General features: G+C 33.8%; 1 pseudogene; it reads right to left on the bottom strand.

Moving 5' to 3' along the window:
- Window positions 1-2,507: 2,507 nt before the first annotated feature.
- On the bottom strand, window positions 2,508-2,626 carry LOC120593858 (uncharacterized; annotated as a pseudogene).
- Between the last annotated feature and the right edge of the window lie 19,417 nt (window positions 2,627-22,043).

The raw sequence follows: 22,043 nt of genomic DNA, 5'->3' as shown, positions 1-22,043 counted from the left end.
GAACTATTATTTTCCATGTCATATAAAAACATTGGAATGACAGCTCTTTCGTTTTAATCATAAATCAGGATTTTCAAAGGAGTCTCAAATATCTAAGAACAGGTATAAGGGGAAAAAATAAATAGTATAGCATAATCAAAATGAACTGTAACATTCTTAACATTTCTAAAAATCTGTGAAACAACAAGGATGCCATCTAAGTCCGTGATATTCTCTTTCTTTCCTGTTTTGGTCCAGAGAGTTATCTTCAGTCTAAAGCCGATCCCTCCACCAATGTCATGGATTCTATTCCCTGCTGCTTCATTGGGAACCTACACTGAGCATTTTCTCCTTCTATCTAGTCAAATTAGATCCTTTGCAGATTTTGAACATGCACCAATCTCATCCATTTCAAAATAACACTAGCCTCATCCCCTCTTCATAGCACCTACAGCTTCTGTCTAACTCTCTTCTCTTCTATACAGCTAGACTTCTCCAGTGGGTGGCTTATTCTACATCAATAGCTCACCTTCTTCTCCCTCCTTAACTCATTCCAGTCTACTTTTATTAGCATTATAATACCAAAATAAGTCTTTCTAAAGTCACCAAAATCCAAAGGCCATTTTTCAATATTCTTAACAGCAAAGAAGAATCTATCTTCCTTCTTGAAAACTCTTATTCTCAGCATCAAAATCCTACATGATGGGACAAAAATTATTAATGTCATATCTTTCCTGCAGATCTCCCCCTCTTACCCTCTCCCATGTCTTTCATCTCCTCACCCATTGTCCTCTCCTCAACCTGAGAAATCCTAGGTTCTTCTGCTATACCATCTTTTGGGATTTTGTGATGCATAATATGTAGAAAGAGGAGAAAAACAAAAAACCAACTGAAAAAATAGAATATTACAGAGGAGAGGAGAGGTATTTATATAATAAAGTATTGGGATGGTAGATAAAAATGAGAATGAAAAAGGCAAATATATTCTTTGCAAACAAAATAGGTGTACCCTTTATATTGAGCTTTTTTAAAATTATTATTCTGAACAAGATGAAAACTCACTGAAATGTTTTAGGAAAGAGACATTGTATCAGGTGAAATCTTATAGACATGAAAAAAGTTTAGAAATAAATTTTATTTAATATTTAATAATTAACTTAATATTTGGATATCTTTGAAGTTGTTGACATACTTGCAAGTAAGAGATACAGATGATTTGAAAATAGTCTTGGAGACTTGACTTTCACTTCAGATAAACTCATCTATTCCCACAGCATAGATTGGCTCCATGCAAATTACATCTAAATATATGTTGTCAACCTAGATATTATCTCTGAATTGTAGACTCAGATATTTACTCCCTAGTTGCTATTTCCACCTAGAGGTATAAACAGCAATACTAAAAACCAGAAGTGGAACTCATGACCTCTACTCTACATCTCTCTTCTACCCTCAAAACACATTCTCCTTGAGGGTTACGTATCACCCTGAATGCTGCTCCTGTCTATCGAGTTGCTCAACAAGTCTTGGACTCATTCAAGATGAATCATTAAAAAAAAGTAACACAATTTATAGTCCTGTGCCAGTTAGAATGTTTATAACTACAAATAACAGGATATCTAACCAAAGTGGCTTAATAATGACAGATTGTTATTTCCAATATCAAGAAATAAGAAAGTGGCAGTTTCAAGAATGACTAAGTCAAAGATATCACAACGCCATCAGCACACTAATGACTTCCATACCTCAACATTTGGCAGTTTATTCCATTAAAAGTTCAATGTGATTGGTATAGTTCTAAACATGTTATGTGATCACAATAGTAATCTACCAAGATAACAAAGAAAATAAAGAAATGGAAAAAGAGATACTAGGAACATGCTATCAGAAAGAAATCTTACGTAACAATATTAATATCAAGTTCATAGGCACTCATTCTAAACAAAATTTCTTCGGTTTGAATTCTAGCTCTACTGGATGCTAGCTGTGTCACCTTGAGCAATTTACTTAACCTCTCTGTGCTTTGAATCCCCCATTACTCCAATCAATTGATTTCTGTGAGAGTCAGTGATGGTACACAGCATTATGCATGTGACTCTGACGTGATCATAGCAATGCCACAGCCCCTGGCTACTATGCTTAGTCCATGTTACCTGAGCCAGGGCAATCAGAACTTTTACCAGGATTATTAATATTAAATTATAGTGTTATAATACTAAAGGGAAGAAAATCACCCTTCCTTCTGGAACTGCTGAATGTTCCACAATCTCACCTCCATTTTCACCTCTATAATCTAGAGGAAGCTTTCTGAACTGAAGAGACAATGTGGCCATAATCAAGAGAAAAGCTAAAATGAGAGATTAAGAGAAAGAAGAAGCGTCCAGATAAGGTTGTAAAAGTCTAGCTCTACCTTCCCATTTATTTATTTTTAATTTTTATTTTTTTTAGGAAAGGCAACACTTGGTTGATCTTACAGATTGCAAGGACTAACTTGTCAGTTTACAATCCTTCTTTTTTTTTATTTTTTACACCTACAGCACCTGGTCTTCCTAGATGGTCTCCCATCCAAGTATTAACCAGGTTTGACCCTGCTTAGCTTCCGAGATCAGACGGGATTAGGCTTGTTCAGGGTGGCATGGTCATAGACTTCTACCTTCCCATTTAGACAAGCCACAGTTCATGGCTTTTTTGGTCTCAGATGGATTAAAATGGATTTATTTCCTTACAGAGAGTAGTACTGTTTAGCTCTATATTTCATGGTACAAGCTGTTTGCGAGCTATGTTTTTAGCCTCTAACTAAAATAGCAGTTAAATTCTTCCATCAGTGTATGAGCCTTGAATAACCCTTCTCCAAACTTGGAACAGCAGCTGAAGCTCAAGGGACATGGACTAAGTAGAAGGAATTGGATTTGTAATTAAACCATATGAAAATAGGTCACTAGCATTATCCCTGAACACATAAAATTGCATTAATCAATTAGCATTGTGCCTGCCATGTAGTAGAGGTTCAATAAAGATTTGTTTCCCCTGGAAAAATTTTTTTAAGATAATATAAAAAGAAATAGAGACCCTCTATTTAGGATAAGTGACTCTCTCCAACATGGTACAGATATATTATTACCATTAGTCTCTATCTCAGTTTAAAACTTTAATATTTGAGTTTGACAATAAAAAAAAATGGATTTTTCTGGTCTTTTAAAATTGAAGATGCTACTTAAATTTTTCTTTATAATTTCAGAATTTGTCAGTATATGTATCTGGCTTGAGTATTTATCATGTTACTACTTTTCTACTACAAATTTATTTTACTGTTTTCTTATATCCATTCTTTCAAAATTATGTAGAATCCTGCTGTAAAGCCTCATAAAGTTTGAGTGAGTTATTTAACTTTCTACTACAGTATAAATTTATTTCATTGACATGTATCATATCAATATATTTTAAAAATTTCATGGATTCACTAGACAGAGAAGAGGACAGGGAAAGAGAAGAAAATAATATAAAACAAATTTGAAATTGAGGACTTTGAAAATACAATGCTTAATTGAAAGCGCATAGTAGAAAATGTTCCGCTCTATCCCCACCTCAAGTAATACTGACATCTTAAAGAAGATATCCCAATATAAAAATTAGACTGGAAATCAGGAATTATATAATTTTACTCCTGAATTTGTCATCGGTCAGTAGAATGAAAGATTTAAATGAATCATATTTTGAAATTCATTTATCACCTAATTTGGACAATCATAGTTCCTATGGGTTAAAATAAAAATGAACTCTATATTAGAATTAGGTGATTCTTATCAAGGCAAAAGTCATACAAAGAAGTTAGGTAAAGAATTTTTTTGTGTCTTTCCAACTTCCTTTTAAGTGTTTCTCTTGCCACATAGATTTCTCTTTCCTCCCTTCAATCAGTTTGGCCCTTAATAGGGACTCCATACACAGTAGACGTTTCTTCACTTCCATGCTCTACAGCCTATGCCCTCCATTCCGTGGTTACATTGAGCTTCTCATTGTAGGCTCCAGCCAGGCCAAAGAAATTTCCTTGGGCAGTATCTTACGATTCAAATAACTTTTTTCATCTCTTCTATTTACTCAGTATTACATTATTTTGTTTTCCCATGTGGAACTTTGGCTTGTGTTAGATAGTAATAGTATATAATAGGTTTGCAGTTGTTACCCTTCCAAAGAATATTTTCATTTTGATAGGAATGTCTTACCATCATTAAAAGAAAATGGTATTGAACTGTGGGACTTGGAGCCCTACTACAAAGAGACTGCAGGTTAGTTAGGGAACTATTTGAGGAACGTGGGAAAAAACAAGAATAATTTGTTTATCCATCTAAATGTAATCAAACTTGATTTTTTTAGTCAATGACAAATCATTATGAAATGTAAAATCTTGATCGAACGTTTCATTAATATCTCTAGTCTACTAACTTTTCCATCAATTTTATTGTCATGTTATAAGTTGGAATTTGGACGTGTTTTGGACTTTCCCCCACCTCCCTTCCTTGATGAGGGAAGAGGGTGTTTAAGTGATTGGAGGAAACATTATGGCTCCAGCAGGCATGACTGGATTTCTGGATTGTTTCTATAACTGGAGGGAGAATACACTTGCAGGTATTCCAGGCCATAGCTCTCTGAAAGATCCTCCCACATGGATTACTTAGCTTTTACTTTCATTTTGTATTAAACAAAAAGTCATTTGAGGGCTATTTAATGCTCTGGTTTGTGTTTTCCAATACCAGATAAAAGTAAAACAGATGAACCATTTGGGGGGTAAGGATTGGGAAATCCACGGCTGCTAAAATGCTTTAAACTTCCAAAATGGTTTTGTTTTTTTAAACCCATTTTCCATGTTCCAGCAGCTGTGGGTTTTCCCAGGGCTCCCCCTGTGGCTCAAAAGGGAGCTGCTTAATGCTTAACAGATGAGCCAATTGAGTTTTTAAATGCAAAATTAAACTTAAAGTGCACAAAGAGCACAGGGGAATCCACAGCCAAGAATAGACTGAAGGAAGAGAATGAGCCGCCAGCACTCGGCTGTGAGGAGACACAGGCTCCTCTATTGCAACTTGCAGCAAATGGGAGGAGGGTACAGGCACATTCATCTTTTAATCAACCCTCAAACAGGCTGTAATCATGCTTCATATCACCAAAAGATTTTTCATAACTTTTTTCAGATTTATTTATATGGTTATTTTTCTTTAAGAACAGAAAAAAATATATAAAAACGAAATAGAGGGATGGGCTCTATGTAATACAAGGACAACCATGTTTGAACTCCATCAGGTTTGTTCTCTCAGTGACGGTAAAAGCATTTGGTCCTTTGCATTTTTTTTTTTCTTAGATCTGGGAACTTTATCTCCTGTGCTCTTGACACTCAGCATATCACCTAGATTCTCTCTTTGAATGTGAGGAGGCAGAACAATGTGGACTCTGGATGGGACACAATTTACCAAATCACCAGATAAACCATTTTGTCTTTCATCAAAATATTTGAAAATGAGAAATAATTGAATTTTGGTCCTTAAAGGTAAGATTCAGAAAAAAGTTTTCACCATCTTTGACAATCTTCTCTGATTCAAGACAAATCAAACACCTTTAAAAAATCTCTATTTTAATTATGTAAGTTGTTTTACTTAAAAGGCTCCCAACATCATCAAGACTAAAATTCCATGGGTGTACTTTCTTTTATTAAAAGTGGTAAAATTAACTGTAGGATTCCAGATTGTGGAAATCTTTTGGAGAGTCAACTTCATAATTGTAACAAGTTTTTCATAGTAATAAGTACATTGGCATTCCAGGATAAAATATAACTCCAGTGAGGCTTATTAGACCACATAACCTTTAAGATTTCTGGCCAATGCATACTGGAAATATAAATTCTTTAGTATGTGTATGTGTAGGAGGGATGTCTCTTGTTCCCTAGTTCATTTTAATTGCATGTGGGGAATATTTAGAATAATTTGCAAAAGTCCTTTTGAGAAATGACAAACCCATTGGAAAACTTGTGTTGCTCAGATCTTGTATCCCTATTCAGCTTTTAAGCTAGGAAAGCATTGAAAATCTTTTAATAGCTCACTTTTGGAGAAATCATTTTGATGGATAGTAACCAAAATTGCTATTATCATGCCAGCAGAAATTTCCCGTTAGGATATCAAGAAGAGACTGCTGGAAAACTTAAAGTTTGCATTTGATACATCACCAAGTCCAGCAATGACTATTGAAGTCACGAGGGTCAATAAGCCTAAAAAAGTACACATATTTGTATCTGTATGTACTCACACATACACATACACACACCCCTACTTTTCTAACCTTATCTAAAGTTGCCTATTCAAATATAAATTACATTCCTTAAGCATTTTTACATCTTTCAAACTTTAAATTAAATTTTAGCTTTTGAGTGCTATATGGCTCACCCCAACTCTGCCGAAAAGAACAAAACAAACTCACCCCATCTCCCAAAAACATCTCAACAAAGTATAAAACATTATGTTTTAGTCTCAGTTCTCTTTCTGATAATGCCTGCCAACTCTTAATTGTTTAATGGAACAATTATTTTACCTTAATCTTTAAATTTAAAGTATTGATTGTGAAATGGCGACTCCTAAAAAATAGATTGAGAATGAATATTTTCACTCTGCATTTGGAACTGTGTATTCAGAGACTTGTTCCACTTAGGCAATCAAACCCACTTAAGTCATTGACTATATCCAGCCTTGTCAGTTGGCCTGAAGGAAAGATACTGATGAGGTTGGGCTCCTGTGAAAGTAATCATATGGTTAATTGCTTTAGTGTAAACCTAACCATTGTGATTAAAGCCTAGGACTTGTGTTTAGGTAGAGCAGAGCTTCCATGCTTCAAGGCACTCCTAGGCAGATCTAGTACTCTCCAGGCCTAGAGAAAATGTGCTGAGGCATCAGTACATTTATTTCCCTGAGGGATTGCAGTGTTTGGGGATCAATCATTAGACCATATTCAAAGAAACTAGATTAATTTGAATATGTAATTATTGGATCATATATTCATATATTTGTAACCTCTTTGAAAGGGTGATCTTCTAAATGTAGATTTTTAAAAAAAGAACATATTTAAAACTTGGCGTATTTGTGCTTGAATTTAATGCAAATTCATGCTCGCCCCCAAAGCATCTTGAACCTGTCATCTAATAATTATACATGCCTCTGTACTGCTATTGGTGCTCATGGACATAAATCAAAAAGACAATCTTTTATACTCCTTAATAAAATGCTATAGCTTATCTTTCCACAATTCCAGATTTAGTTATTTCTCATAGAATTTGATTAGCAACAGTTAGGTCACATTTTAAATATATACACACGGACATACACACATGTACATATAAATGTGTGAATGTATACTTAGATTAACTTTAATGCACATAACATTTCAAAACTTTTGTTTAATCTTTTTTTTTTTAAATTATATACATTCAAAATTACTCATCTCCAGTGAAATGTTGGCTTCGGAGTTCACTTTTTATAGGGAAATTCTAAATCATTAAGGTGATAGAATTCTTTCTCTCTTTGTTTTTTTTTTTCTTTCTTAAATTACCCAACATACTTTTGGAGCTTTCACAAATGAAGGCTAACATGCATTGATGCATTAAAAAAAAATAGCTATCCATGTTTCGGTAATTCAAATTCAACACCATTTTGAATAGCTTTTTTAAATACTCCTGGGAGCCACACAAGGGTAATTGATGATGACTTCAAATTACTTGCATCTTATTTATCTTAAAATCTGTCCCATAATCTGCTACTACATTATGAACAATATCATTCTGTCAGTTGTAAAAACAATGAAGTTTTATTAATTTAATGGCATTTATTGTTCTTCTATAACCTCATAAAATCTGACCCCTGTGTATATAAGGTATTAAAGAAACCTTACTTTCTCAGAAATAGATGCAGTTATTAAAATTTACCATTTTAAGAAATGTTAACAAAAAGTGGACATATTATAGTATAGTCTTCATCATTTTGCATTGTTCTCCAAACAGTTGCCTTCATTTTCAGGGTGGATCCATGAATGTTAATAGCAGACGCATCACGTGCAGAAGCTGGGAGCAAGCAAGCCATGTTTGGAATATAGATTCTTTGTAGGGAAAAATCTTACACAAAGCATAGTACATCAAGTGCTTTATTTCCAAAATGGAACCTCTCTCTTAGACCAATTGAACTCAATATTCCCTACCACTGTAAAATTTGTTCAAAAAGAGTTAAATATTAAAATTGAATGGGAAGAAATAAAAAAATAACCTATTCCCCAATGTAAAACTCAAATATGCAAATATGAAAATGAGGGGGCTCTGCTTCTTCCCCTTATATAACTGATTAAATTGTCACTGCTGGAGATTACATGGGTTTTTATTCCCTTTACAGCCATATTCAATTGGACAGACAGAAAAATATATTGCCACAGACGAGACCCACCACCTGGGTACACTGTGCTTCCAGTTGCCTGCAGAGGTCTTGTCCAAAACTTTGCAGCTACCCCTTTGAAAAAAGAAAAGTATTAGATGTGATCACTCTTGACAGACTGTATGATCTCTAAAGTCCTTTCCAAGTTGGAGATTTTAGTAAGACAAAAACTCCGCCTCTCGTTACCAGATATTAGCCTGCAGTTTACTACCCACATAACAAACCTTCGCTAGCATACCCCCTTTTTGTATCTTTCCTGAAAAGATTTCATTCATTTTGCATGAGAATTTCATTTTTGAAAATATCATTGGCTCTTCTTTTCCTGTGTTTGCACTTCATTTCCTAGCCGATTGATGAATTTATCAGTTTTGACACTGAACCTACTCCTCCCTCATTTTTGCCCAATTGCCCCTTCCAGATGGAATTATTTGATTCATGCAAAAATCAGATATAGAAACAGAAGGATTACCTTTGCTTCTCTCATGTCTTGCCGCGGTTTGGAAACGGTTCTCGCAGTCAGCCTGAATGTAATAGAAGTTAGTGCTCAGTGACGATGTCGCCTGCCTGTGCCACTCTGCATCGAAAGCTGAGCAGAGAGCTGCCTCCAGCTGCAAGCAAGGGGCCTCAGTGTTAAGGACACACAGATCTACTTTGTTAATGAGATCTTTTCTCTGGTGCACAGAGATGTAGCCACAAGGACAGTGAGATTTAACAACCAAAAAAGGTGGTAGGATGATGTTTTGAAATTGGAGCATTCAGAAAAAAAAATAACAACAGCAAAAAAATAGTGAGCAGATGCTTCCTTGCAAGGACAAGTGAACAGGAACAAGTCTATTTGCCTTTAGATTTGTAGTAGATATATTCGTGTTACTTTGCTATAGAAGGGAAAGAATTGATCCCCAAAGAATTTTTAGGTGGCCTGATGTATGGCTGAAAATATTTTTGTTGCTTTTGTTGTTTTATCCAGTCAGCAAAATGACACATGAATATTGTTTAACTAGATCCAATCTCTACTCTATCTGTTGTTGTAACTATGATTTGAAAATTTTATGTTCTCCAACTGAGTGAATGAGTAAACAATCAAATTTCTCATTTCTGACATATATTTAGGTGGGTAAACTTATAATGAAATCAAATGATTTCTCTATGTCAAAACCCCAAAACTCCATGTATATTTTGAAAAACAGACACATATTTCATGCTTAAACATAGCACTGTTTTTACTTGAGAATTTAAAAAATCATTGCTTTTTAACACCATGTATGCCCTTTTAATACAGTAAATTCTTCAATTCAGATATTTTTTTGCTGACAAAATTAAAAACTGAGCTGTGTGTGTTCTACTGGCTTAAACTTATGTGTGCTTGAACCCTTTATTCTCTGTTTGCTTTTTTTTTTTGTCTTTCTCATGTTTCTTTGTTTTTCTTTTGTTTTCTTTTCAAGACTTCCCACGGTTTTTGTTTTATCATATTGTTCTCTTTACATTGTTCAACTGCTTTTTGAAAAAAGTTCCATATTTAATCTAATTTTCTTGTGTGTGTGTTTTTTGTTTTTGTTTTTTTTAATTTTTCCATAGTTTTATATTGTTTTTCTTTCTTCTTTTTTTTCTGGGGCACTGTACGTACTGGTGAAAACACAATTTCAAAAGTCAGAATAGCATTATATAGACAAACTTTTCTATTGACTGTTCTTATCTTTTAACATTGTGGCTTTTGACATGTTTATTTCCTCTCTCAGTACCTGGCCATTTTAAATTATCTTTTCATCTATTGCATTGCCTTTTCTATCACTAATACCCTTTTAAAAAAATTCTTCTCTTGATGTCCTGATTTCCCAGGCATCTAGTCACTACTAGAATGTGGCTACCATTTATTCAACACTTAGTATAATCTCTGTGAATATCCCCTTGAACTCTTACTACAACCTTGAAAGGTAGGCATTCTCATGTTCATCTGGTACTAGGGAAGACAGAGACCCAGTGATTAAGGTACTCCCTTAAAACCACACAATAACTATAATAGCAAATATTTGTTACCAGAACTATCAGGAACCAAATCACCTTCTCTTTCAATTAAATCACATTGAAGCAAAAATCAAAACTATGTTTTAAAATTCTGTTAAGTATAGGGGAAAATATGTTCACTTGATAAACTTCACAGATATATATTCACTTCATTATTTGTATGTACTTATAACTGAAGCAATTAAATGGGAATTACTTCTATGTCTTCCTTTTGATAACATTTCTAACTAGTTTTATTTGCGATTTTTAAAAAAGGTCTAAACTCAAATTACTATCTCCAACAAAAATTTAAATTAAAACTATGTCCAAGTTTTCTTTGTGTATATACCAATTTACTAACATATAGTTGTAGATGTAAACAAACCGTGATAACAAGTTCCTATTAGTAAAATAAACAAGAAATGGCAATGCTAGAAGCATGAAAAGTTGTGTTGTCTGCAAACCCATAGCATATCAGCTTTTCCAGTAATGACATCAGTGATCAAATATGTTTTTACAGTTGTCAAAGTAGAAGATCATACATTTAATCTTAGCCTTCTTGCAGCTGCTTTTCTCCATCCTTCCCTCCCTATATTATATTTGCCTTTTAGGAGAATAAAAAGTTATATGTTCCTTTATATTCCTTATTTAGATTTTTAAATTCTCAAACTTCTTGCTATAATGATGACATGCAGGTCTAATTCTCTAAACAGGTCAGTTTGCAAGTTTCCTAAAACAACCATTTAATCATTACCACCTCTTTCATTTTATTTTTATAATAATATTATATATATATATATATATACACTTAAAAATAAATATATACATTTATATACTTTAAGAAACAAACATATATTTGATATTCCATAGAAGTTTCTAAAATTGTTGTATTTATTGTCATGAAAAAAGTTTTATTTCTAAACTTTGGAAAAGAACATAACAAATTTTTTTTGATGTATTGTAGTCTTTAAAGCTGTTCTAATATTAAGCTCTAATTAATAATTGTATCCAGCAATTTCCTAAGGAATTGCAGAAAAAACAATGTTAACAACTAGCAGACCCGAAAAAGCTAGAGAGTTTTGACAACAAAGCTAGGATAACAGTAATGCAACGATTAAGAGAAGAAACTAGGGAGTAAGGGAAACTTGACTTTGAATTTCAGTTCTATCACTTACCATCTCTGTGACTTGAGCAAGTTATGTTATTCTTCTAAACCTCAGTTTCTTTATCTGCAAAGTGGAGATAATAATGTTGATGTCCAAGGGCTATTGGAAAATTCAAATTGGGCACTGCATGTAGAACATTCAAGACAAAATCTGGTGTTTAGTAAGTCCAGGATAGAAGACAGCTGTCATTGTTACTATCATTATCACTTTTATCACTATGCATTAACTAAAAGTTGTTTTCTCTTACTTTTCTTCTTTTGGCACTATGGACAGAGCCATAGAATATTTTATCCAGCTTATGAATGACATTTGAGGTCCTAGTATTTTGTTGTTGTTGTCCCCATACTAAAATAACTTTATATATAAGTCCTATAACAACTTTAAAATCAAGATCAAATCTTTACTAAATGTAGTCTACATGAACCAGCTCTTCAGCACATATTATAACACTTGGAATTTAGGTCTATTGGCAAGTATTTAAGAGTATAATTCATAGGATGGCTCTTGCCTTGCTATATCTATTTTAATTGGTATATTATTTCTCTCATAAAAATTTCCAAGCCTAGGCCCAATGCCTGGCCCATAGAAGATGTTCAATAAATTACTATTAAAATGAGCTAAACTGAACCAATATATCTTATCTGACTAAGGTAAATCATAAATGCATTAAGGGTATGCTTTATTTATTCATCCATTCATACATACATTTATTCAGTAAGTGCTTGTTATGTGTCTACATATGATAGACACTGCCTCCAAAATAATTCACTAAAGGTCAGGGGCCGTTTCTTTCTTGTTTATAACTATATCCTCAATATTTAGCACAATGAGTTGCATGCGATAGGTTCTCAAGCAATATTTGCTGAATCAATCAATTAAATTCTGTTTTTGGATGGATTGCCTTTCAGGATACATAAGAACAGCTTGGAGAACTGCATGATGAAAACAAAAACAGCAAACAATCCAATGGTAATAAGATCCATCTTTCATAATTACTTGCCAAGCTAAGTGTAATCAGATCTCAAAAGCTTGCTTCAAGGTTTCACTACTATGAGCCAGTAAATTTTCAAGTAGGTCTGTAAGAGTTTTCCTAACAACAGCTTTCTCTTGAAATAAAAAGAATGAATAGTAGGTGAAAAAATTGTGATAGTTATAAGTAACACTAACACATATACAACCCTGGGAAGTATACATAGATTGGAGAGTCTATTGAGAAAAGGGGAGGTCCAGTTATATCAGCTTTATTGACAGTTCCTTCTATAAGAAATAAGGAGTTTATTTTGGTGAGAATCATAGAACTCTACTGTTTGGAGACCTTAGAAATCAGACCTAATTTTTACAGATGAAAAAGCTTTTTTTTTTTTTAAAAAGGCTTGAAGAGGTTCTGAGACAAACCCAAGGTCACTTGGAGCCAGAACTAGAGCCTTGGTCTCTAATGTCTAAGAAAATAAATAATCTCATAAATAATCTCTCCACTTTGTCATAAGACCTATTGAATAGAAATGCTAACATGTAAAATTCCATAAATAATGACATTTTAAGTTATCTGAAAAACATAAAAAATACTAATCAAAAGTAGGAAATGTGCAAGAAAATATTCGGCATGCTGTTGGTATCGTATTCTATATAAAAAAAAGTTTTTACAATAATAGAAACTTTAGTTATTCAAGCATAATGTACTTCTATTCAACTGAGCCCCTAAATCCAGATTAAGACCAGAGTAAATTCCATTGGGCATGCTTTCCCCCGCCCCCAAACCATTCATATTGAATTTTAAATTCATGTTAGCAAGCCAATACAATCCAAGGAGGAAAGGAAGGAGTAGGGTTAGGGATTGTTTCGAACAGTTTTCTGAACATAAATTTCCATTTAATCTTGGAAGATTAGACTTTTGGAGGGTCCCTATATCTAAAAGAAATACAGAGTTGTTTGCAAATAGCCATTTGGAAACATTTTTAAAATTCAAAATTGTAAAATTATAACCAACGCTTTACAAATAATCGTGCAAACAGTGACAAAGGAAAATGATGATCAATTCTATGGTAGATTTGTTCATCTGGAATTAAAAGGCACAGATTGGGAGAAGATGTATTTATAATATTGCTATATGAAAGAAAGTTACTACTTTGGAGTAGGCTATATAATTAAGCAGTCATTCCGAACTATATTGCCTTCATACTGCTGTTTAACTAGGTGGCATAAATGTTCTTGAGAAATAAATTTATCTGTATAATCTATAGACAAAACAGTGAAGGGAGACCCAGGATCAAGGCTTTAAAATGAATGAATGTAATTATTTCAGAATGATAACAACATTCTTGCTGTTAACAAATATAAATGTAACATTTACTAGGAAATAAGAGACTGCAGACGGAAATAAACAAACCTAGGATGTAGTTCATCTAAGTAAACACTGAGGTTATAAACCTTCAAACTCAAATATCAAGAGCCCTGCAAATTAATGCTGCACACAATAGACCCTTTGGAAGCTAACTTAATCCACCCCCCTGAATCTACATGAGGGCCATGCATAACAATGCAGGAGCTGGGTTTCCATTAAGAGTTTCCTCTGCAGGCTGTCAGCTGTTTGAAGAAATAACAATTTCCTAGGCATGAAAGCTTTTTCAGAAGGTTCCCACTGATGTGTAATAAAAGTGACTTTCCTTTTTTTTCTTCTACTTCTTCTTTTCTTTCCCCCTCCCACCATTCCTGTGTAACTTTGTAGGGAGAAAAGGGGTGGACTAAGGCCATAGGCCCCCTACTAGTTTACCTTACGTGGATTACCAGTGCAGGTGCTAATATAATTGAAGGTGTGGTAGCAGATACAAGCCCCTAATAGCTTTTCCTATATGGAGATTACCTAGGTAGAGAATGCCAGAGTACCTGAAGAATAGGCAAGCGAGTACCTTATTAACATATCACCATTCAGCGGCAGCTGCATATCTGGAAGAAGAAGAAGGAAAAAAAAACCTTTAAAGAGCCTATTCATCTATGTTAATGGGCCCATTGCACAGTACATTGTGTGAGAAATTAAGTCTCTAGCTGTGAACTTCCTGTGCTGTGCAAGCTGCCTTGACTCTTTTTTATTGCTTCAGTGTTATTATCTCCTCCTGGAAATAAAAACAATCATGTTCTCACATTTGAGAAGCCAAAACATTCTGAGATAACAAACTGGAGATGCTGGTTGAAAGTTTCTTTTGTCTCCCTTATTAAGTGAAAAAATATGTTTTGAAATTAAAGCAACCCCCAAATTTACATCAAAGCGCATCAAATTAACTGAGCTGCCCTGTGAATGACAAAGTTTTTTCTCTCTTCTTATAAAATACACAATTAAATTGCTTTCATAGTTATCGTTCCTTTTTTAGAATTAATTTTTGATGACAAAATATGTTAATTTATTCAAATTAGACATGATTTTTAAAAATGTGCAACTCGCAAAGAAACTGCTTTCCTCCTAGAAGACAAGTATAATAGACATTTTAAAAAAATGGTATTTATCCTCAGCAAACAATTTCAATTCAGGACAGGCTTGGCTAGCATTTCAAACATAAAATAGAAAAGGTAATTTAAGATTAAGGAAATACCTCCTTTTAGATTAGTTGAAAGCCCAGAACGTTTGCTTCTTCCTTTTTCTTGGCCGTTGCAAGGCTACCATGTAAACCTATATACATTTGGCGTAAAAACGAGTCCTCTTCAGATTAAAATAACACATTTTCATCATTTTGTGTGTATATTACATCATCATTACCATCATCATCATTAACATCCTCATTATAAAAGAAAGGGCTAATGATCAATACTGATTACAACTCAATTAACAGAGAATCTCTCAGTGCAATTTTTAAAAATCTAGTTTTTTTTCAGACTCGAAGTACTTTCAAGTTAACCTAATATGTGTCACTATTTAACAGGTTTAAAGAGTATGGGGGACAATAACAAGAATATTGTAATCCAATCTGCTATTTACTTTATTAATCTACATTCTGTCTCTACTGGTAAGGTTTGTCTGAACAGAATAACAGTTGTTATCTGATGTTCCAGGTTTAGCAATTGTAAATTTTTATTTTAAGAATATAGCAAATCAACCAGTGATGAAATCTGAGGTTGGCTACATCATCTGGGATGGATATATGAATGCCATAGAGCTTATCAAAGCAATTCTTGGAACATTAAAGACTTTAGTTTGTTCATTGGTTTGTTCCTTTAAACAATAAATAAAAGTTTATAAAAGTAGGAAATAGTTAAGCAAATCTGTGAATAATATGGTGATAAGGATCATTCCTTAATTCGTATGGTAAAATCAGCATCGATTATTTGAATAAATGTGCATTCTCAAGTTTTTTCCTCAAGGAGAGATGGATAAATATTCTGAATTACTACTTAGTAATATTTCTAAGTTACATTTATTTATTTATTAACATATTTATATGAAACAATGGACATGATAAATCTGGAGTCAGCTGCTTTAGTCCCTGTAGGATGTCTGTAAATGGTACATTTTGATAGGCTTTGGGAAGGATTGCTTACTTTCTACTGGCTTCTTGAAGAGAAGACTTAATAGCGTACAGTAGGAAGAAAATTTGACTATCCATTCTTTGCTTAACTGGTTTAAATTTCATGTTTCTTTATATAGATTATTAGATAGATAAACATAAGGTTTTCTAGATTGAATTACCTCACTTAGATTTTATTTAAACAACTTTTCTTTAGATGAGTTTTCTTTCATAAAAGAAACGTTTTTTTTTCAGACAAAATGCCATCTAATTTGGGGAGTTAACATTTTATGGAGTTATAATCTGTTATGGGGGTACTAAAAACAAGAAAGACCTGAACACTACTGTTTTTGACATCAAGGGAGCAATTGATATTTCAGAAATTATGGAGACAAGTTATTTAAAGAAGAGTTAAAAAAAAAAAAAAAAAAAAGATTGAACTAGTTCCCTTAAGAAAATTCAGATTAATGGGCCATTCACAGACCTATAAACACTAACAACTTTATGTGCCAGGTAATCATGGTGACATTGTTGCCAGCACAAAAGTGACATCAGAACTTGTCTTCATTGGCATCAGAAATGCCAGCCATATCACCTCTGACTGTATGGCCCCACATCTATTAACCTTATTGATCTGGAGTCCTGCTGTGCTTCCCTGGAAAACTGCTCCCTGCTGAAAGGCTGAAGTGGATCAATCCTGAACCATGAACAAGAATTCAATAAAACAACACAGTTAGGACCTTTAACCATTAAGTATTCCTTAAAGTAAATCAAATTAAGGACCTTGCCATAATGAAGCTCTTTTAGGATTTCGAGATGTCAATTGAATCCAAGTCCCCAAAAGTAAACTATTGTCTAGAAGAAGCATCAGTCTGTTATAAGACACACCTTTTTATCTGTTGTGAGTTAATTAACTGACTATAATAAAAAGGGCTAGGTTAGTGTAATTAAGATGGCTGTCATGAGTAAATAAGTTGTTTTAAAGTCAAACCTTAAAATGTTATTATTTTCATAAAAAATAGAACTTTATGTGGATTTACAGTAAAAATTATAAGTATAAAGAAAAATGTTTTTCTCAATAGCTACTAAAACAAATTTATTTTACTTATTCATTGTTTTCCATAACATGCTACTAAATTTTCTAAATTTTTAGTAAATGTACAACCCTTTTCCAGTTTATAGTTAACAGCAAAGACAACTGGAGCAGTTCAGAGCTTCATATCTCTCTACTAAGGCAGATAAGATCTACATACATAACAGGACTGCTACAAACCCATTCATATTTAAATGTAACTGAATTCCTTAGGAATTCAATGACCACCTTCTTAAATTCTAAATTCCCAATAAATGATATACATATATCAGATAGATGATAGATAGATAATGATAGATAGAATATTTTAACATATATAAATATATACTTACATTATGTATTATATGTGTATGTGCTATATAAATTATGTATGTAATTTTTCTTTACTTCTGAATGTTTCTACTTTGTCCTAATTATATTTTAAATATCTATGTTTTTAAATATCTATGTAATATTAGTGAATGACTATACCTAGATGTTTTAAATAAAACTGTTTTGCAATTAAAAATGCAGACATATTCTGAGCTTTCAAAAATAAAATTGGTGGACATTTTGTTTATCAAAACACTTTCTATACATTTTAGAAAATTTAGTGTTAGGATTTTTTCTTTACTGGAAAATAAATAGTATATTGCCTTGTTTATTGAAAAAGGACTCAGTTGATTAGTTAATACCATGAAATTAATGGAAATTCATGTTTGCTTGCTATAACTGGTGTTTATCTTTGATCAATAATGTATAATAGCCTATGTGAAGCATCTAACATAGAGTATATTACGTTATCTCTATTTAGCACCTTTAGGCAAGAATATTTTGTAGGGGAAAAATAACAAAATTACTGTTTTTCTTTATCGCCGGCTCTCTAAGGAATACACTGGAATGAGTTCTGTCTGCCAACTAATTGATAATTATTTAATTAGCAATTTATAATGACAATGGGATTTTACCCCCCACCAGTCCATCTCTTCTTTAAGACAAAAGTAGATAACCTTACGCATTTTTGCACTAACTTCTGGGAGCTGACACCAGCCAAAGCATGTCCTTACAGAGATTTCCCAAGTTAAACTCCAAAAGCAGTGTGTGCCACCACCTCCTTTTAAGTTTCCTTTCCTGTTACGGGAGATGACTGGCACTTCAACAATGCGTGTGGGTGTACAGCCTTGTTGTATCACTGTGGACAGTTCTAACAGCAGCTTCATTAGTTCTTTTTACAACAAAAGATAGGGTTTTTCCCCTTGCCTTTTTCTTTCTTTCCCTTAGTTGGCATGCGGGTTGAATTTTCCTTGGACCCCCTGCTTGACTTTTTTTATTCCAGAACTTCTTTAGAATGGTGCAGCTATTCGAAGACTAGGAATTGTAACTGATAGACTGTTTTCAGGGGAACTCATGAAAGTTCTCTTTGTTCTCCCTTCTTTAACCAGGTTTACCAGCTCCTCCCTCCCACCAACCAAAATGGAAAAGGAAATCCACTTTTAATTATACATTGATGGAAATCACTGTGTAGGAAGGGAGCATTCACTGTAGAATGCCCATTTTATACTTTATTACAAATAAAAAGAGGTGCTTGCATCAGAACAGCAATTCTCAATCCTGAGCGAAAAGCTCAAGTTAAAATATATCTCTCTATATAGCACTAGTGTTCAGTTTAGTTTACGATTTTCCAACTAATGAAAGAGTTCTCATTAAGAAATAAAAGAGAGGAGTAGATATATATTTTATTTTATTATACATTAAAAAATATCGGTGAAATAAAATGCATTCCATTTGATTTCATATTTTCGAAATAAAACAAAGAAGTAGCTTTAAATATATATATGTAATCTTCAATTAACTATATAAGGGGATGTTAAATAGATAAAAAGAACAAAAAGAGTCTATAAATACATCTCTAAAAACATGGTAATTAGCTATTTATCTGATTTAAGTTTTTGACAATTTATTCTTTTGGTAACTTCCATGTAAAGAAATAAGCATAGAGTCAAAAAAAGCATGAAATGAAAGGGGGCAGACTTGTGGGATCTAGTTGAGAATAATAAGGGAAAGGTATATTTTAATGTTAATCAGTGATTAATAAGGAAATCTCAATATTCATTCTAGGAATGAAAGGAGAAAAAAATTAAAGGATCAAGACATAGGCACACTCTTGAGAGAATTTCAACTGCAGTTGCCTTTTTTTTTTTTGCTTTTAAGGCTTACTTGTCTTAAGACTATAAACTACTTTTTTTTTTTTTTTTTCTTTTGAGAGTTTGTTTTTACAAGAAAGAAAGTTAGTAAAGTCCTGTATACTGAAGCCAAGGCATTTTCTTCTGAGGACCAACAAGCAAGCTGCAATAATGCCATACATTTACAGTTTCCACACCAGGCCCATTACCACTTAATTCTCACTACAGCTGTGTGAGTCAGGCAGAACACCCACTCTTATAGGCAAAGAAACTAAGGTTTGAGAGAGTAAGTAACTGGCCTTATTAGACAGGGTCCATAAAGAAAACAACCACTACAAGTGCTTGGGAATAAGAGATTTAGTGTAGAAATTAGACCTTTTATGAATGTGTGTGTGGGGGGCGGGGTGCTATTTAAGTGCAGGTATAGAAGCGGGGAGTAGAATCCAAAGATACAGTTAATAACCAGGTCCAAATGAAATACTGGTCCAGGAGGACAAGTAAGAGCTTACAGGGAAATTTGAGAAGCTGTGTTCACCTGGAGCTAAAGTTGTACTATGATCAGTGAGCTTGTGGTAGTGTCTGTGGAAATGGTCCTCTCCGGGGAATATGTCGCTTCTGTAATCTCACAGCCAAGCATGTAATGGTGGGCTTATGGTCATGGTGGGTTAGTAGGGTCACCAGTCAAAAAGAATAGCTACACTTGGAACAGGAAATGAACAATGACAAGCTTGGACCTACTGGGGACCTTTCTACCTGTCCCTTAGAGTATCTGACTGCCATGGCCTTTCAAAAGTAATGACTTTTTCTTCACTTCTACCTTCCAAATCCCATGCAAATTTATTTCTTGGTCAACTCTAACTCAGAACCATGCAGGGAAAAGGACTTCTGGAAAATGTAGTTCTCATCCTTAAATGAGTGTGATAGTGCCAAGTAGACAACACAAAATCCAACACGTTGGTCTAAGTCCACAAAGCTAGAAAGTCGCAGAGCCAAAACCAGAGTAGGTTTTTGACTCTGAGATCAATACTGCTTTTATCCTATCAGCTGAAGCTGAGTTGTCAGTACCAATGAGATACTTTGCAATGAAGGAGGGAAGGCATCAATCTAACTGTCATGGTCAGTTGCAAGTGATAGAAATCCAACTAAAAGTGGCTTAAGCCAAAATGGGGATTTATTGTCAAATGGGAATTAGTTGTCAAAAGAAAATTTATTGCCTAATTGAAATATTTAGACTTCAGGGATGACTAGGTGCTGGAATTAAAATGGTATTGTCTGAACTCAATTTTTTTCTTTTCCTTCCTAGGCTCTGCACTCCTCTGCATTGGATTTATTCTTGTTTGCTAAGAATAGTAATACAAAAAGATTATAAAAAAAAATGAAACAAATTGAAAAAATAAAATAAAATTTTAGTTCCTGAAGGCATAAATTCTTCCATGGAAGAAACAGTTTTAGGCCTATATCCCACTAGTTTCAATTCCTAATATTTTGATTTAAAAAAATCCTAAATGAAACTTGTTGGACTCTGGCTCGGGCCAGGTGCCCATTGCTGCATCACTAATTGAGGCCAAGTGATGACTGTCCATGTCTTGGATCTGTGCTCTCCTAGGAATCAGGGAAGGGGAAGAGAGTATCATCCAAACCTGAGTGGGAGAAAGGCGGCTTTACTGTGCTTAAAAATATGGAATGAACAATAAATATCTGCTACACTGATTAAAGCTCCTTTTTTCAATGAACTTTGTTATTGCATAAAGAAAATGGAGGAAGGATGGGTTAACCAACTTTAAGAATATAAATCTTCATGAAGCAAAACTGTAATGGATCAACAACCAATTATTTTTTATTAATTGACATATATTGTATGTGCCCAGTACTATTCTGGGCATTAAAGAGAATATAAAAGTATAATTTACAGTATCGATATATACATATTGAGGAAATATATTTTATACACCAATGAATAGCAAGCAATTGAAGCCAAAATATAATTAATGGCAACTTTACATGTCAGAAAGAGTACCAGTCCATTAGGAAGAAACTACTTAAGCAGGCCTTGCAAAGGAATTGGTACTTTGGTCCATCTTTGAAGAGTGAGAAAGATAAGAAAAGGCATTTCATTCTAGAGAAATAACATAGATATAGGCATAGAGAGAGGACTAAGTATATTACGAGATGATATGTCAGAGAATACTTTCCCTTTTTTTATCCCTGACAGAATCTGTTTGTATTGTGCTTGAGGACAGCCATTTTCCAAGCTTAGGAGATGATCAGTCATTGTTTAAAGCCAAATGTAAAAAATTTGTTCTCTAATTTCCAGCTTTCTGTGTGGCTACGAGGAGTCCATGGTACCTAGTGCTAGCCAATGAGATAAGTAGAATCGATTGGGGAAGTTTGGAGAAAGCTGTTCCTTTCCTGATATAAGAGTACAGATTAGGCTGGTGATGAGATTCAGGACACACTACACCAAAATATTACATCTTGGCACATTGAATATTTTAAGCTGGAGCTTTGAGAAAACAATAGAAGAAGAAAGGTCACTCTGACCTTCTCCCCACCGACCTTCCCTGAAGCAGGTCATAAAACCCTCATGAGAGAGAGAGAGAGAGAGATGCTCTCTCTATATTCACAAGAAAGGAGCATCATCGTTATCTGTGAAGACAAAGGGATGCTGAAAAGAATCCCAGCAAACTAGCCTTGCAAAA

Source organism: Pteropus medius, unplaced genomic scaffold (genome assembly GCF_902729225.1).
Source record: "Pteropus medius unplaced genomic scaffold, Ma_sr-lr_union100, whole genome shotgun sequence".
NCBI classification, from domain to species: domain Eukaryota; kingdom Metazoa; phylum Chordata; class Mammalia; order Chiroptera; family Pteropodidae; genus Pteropus; species Pteropus medius.
Note: the sequence above shows the minus strand (reverse complement) of the source record. Positions and strands in the feature narration are given on the sequence as shown.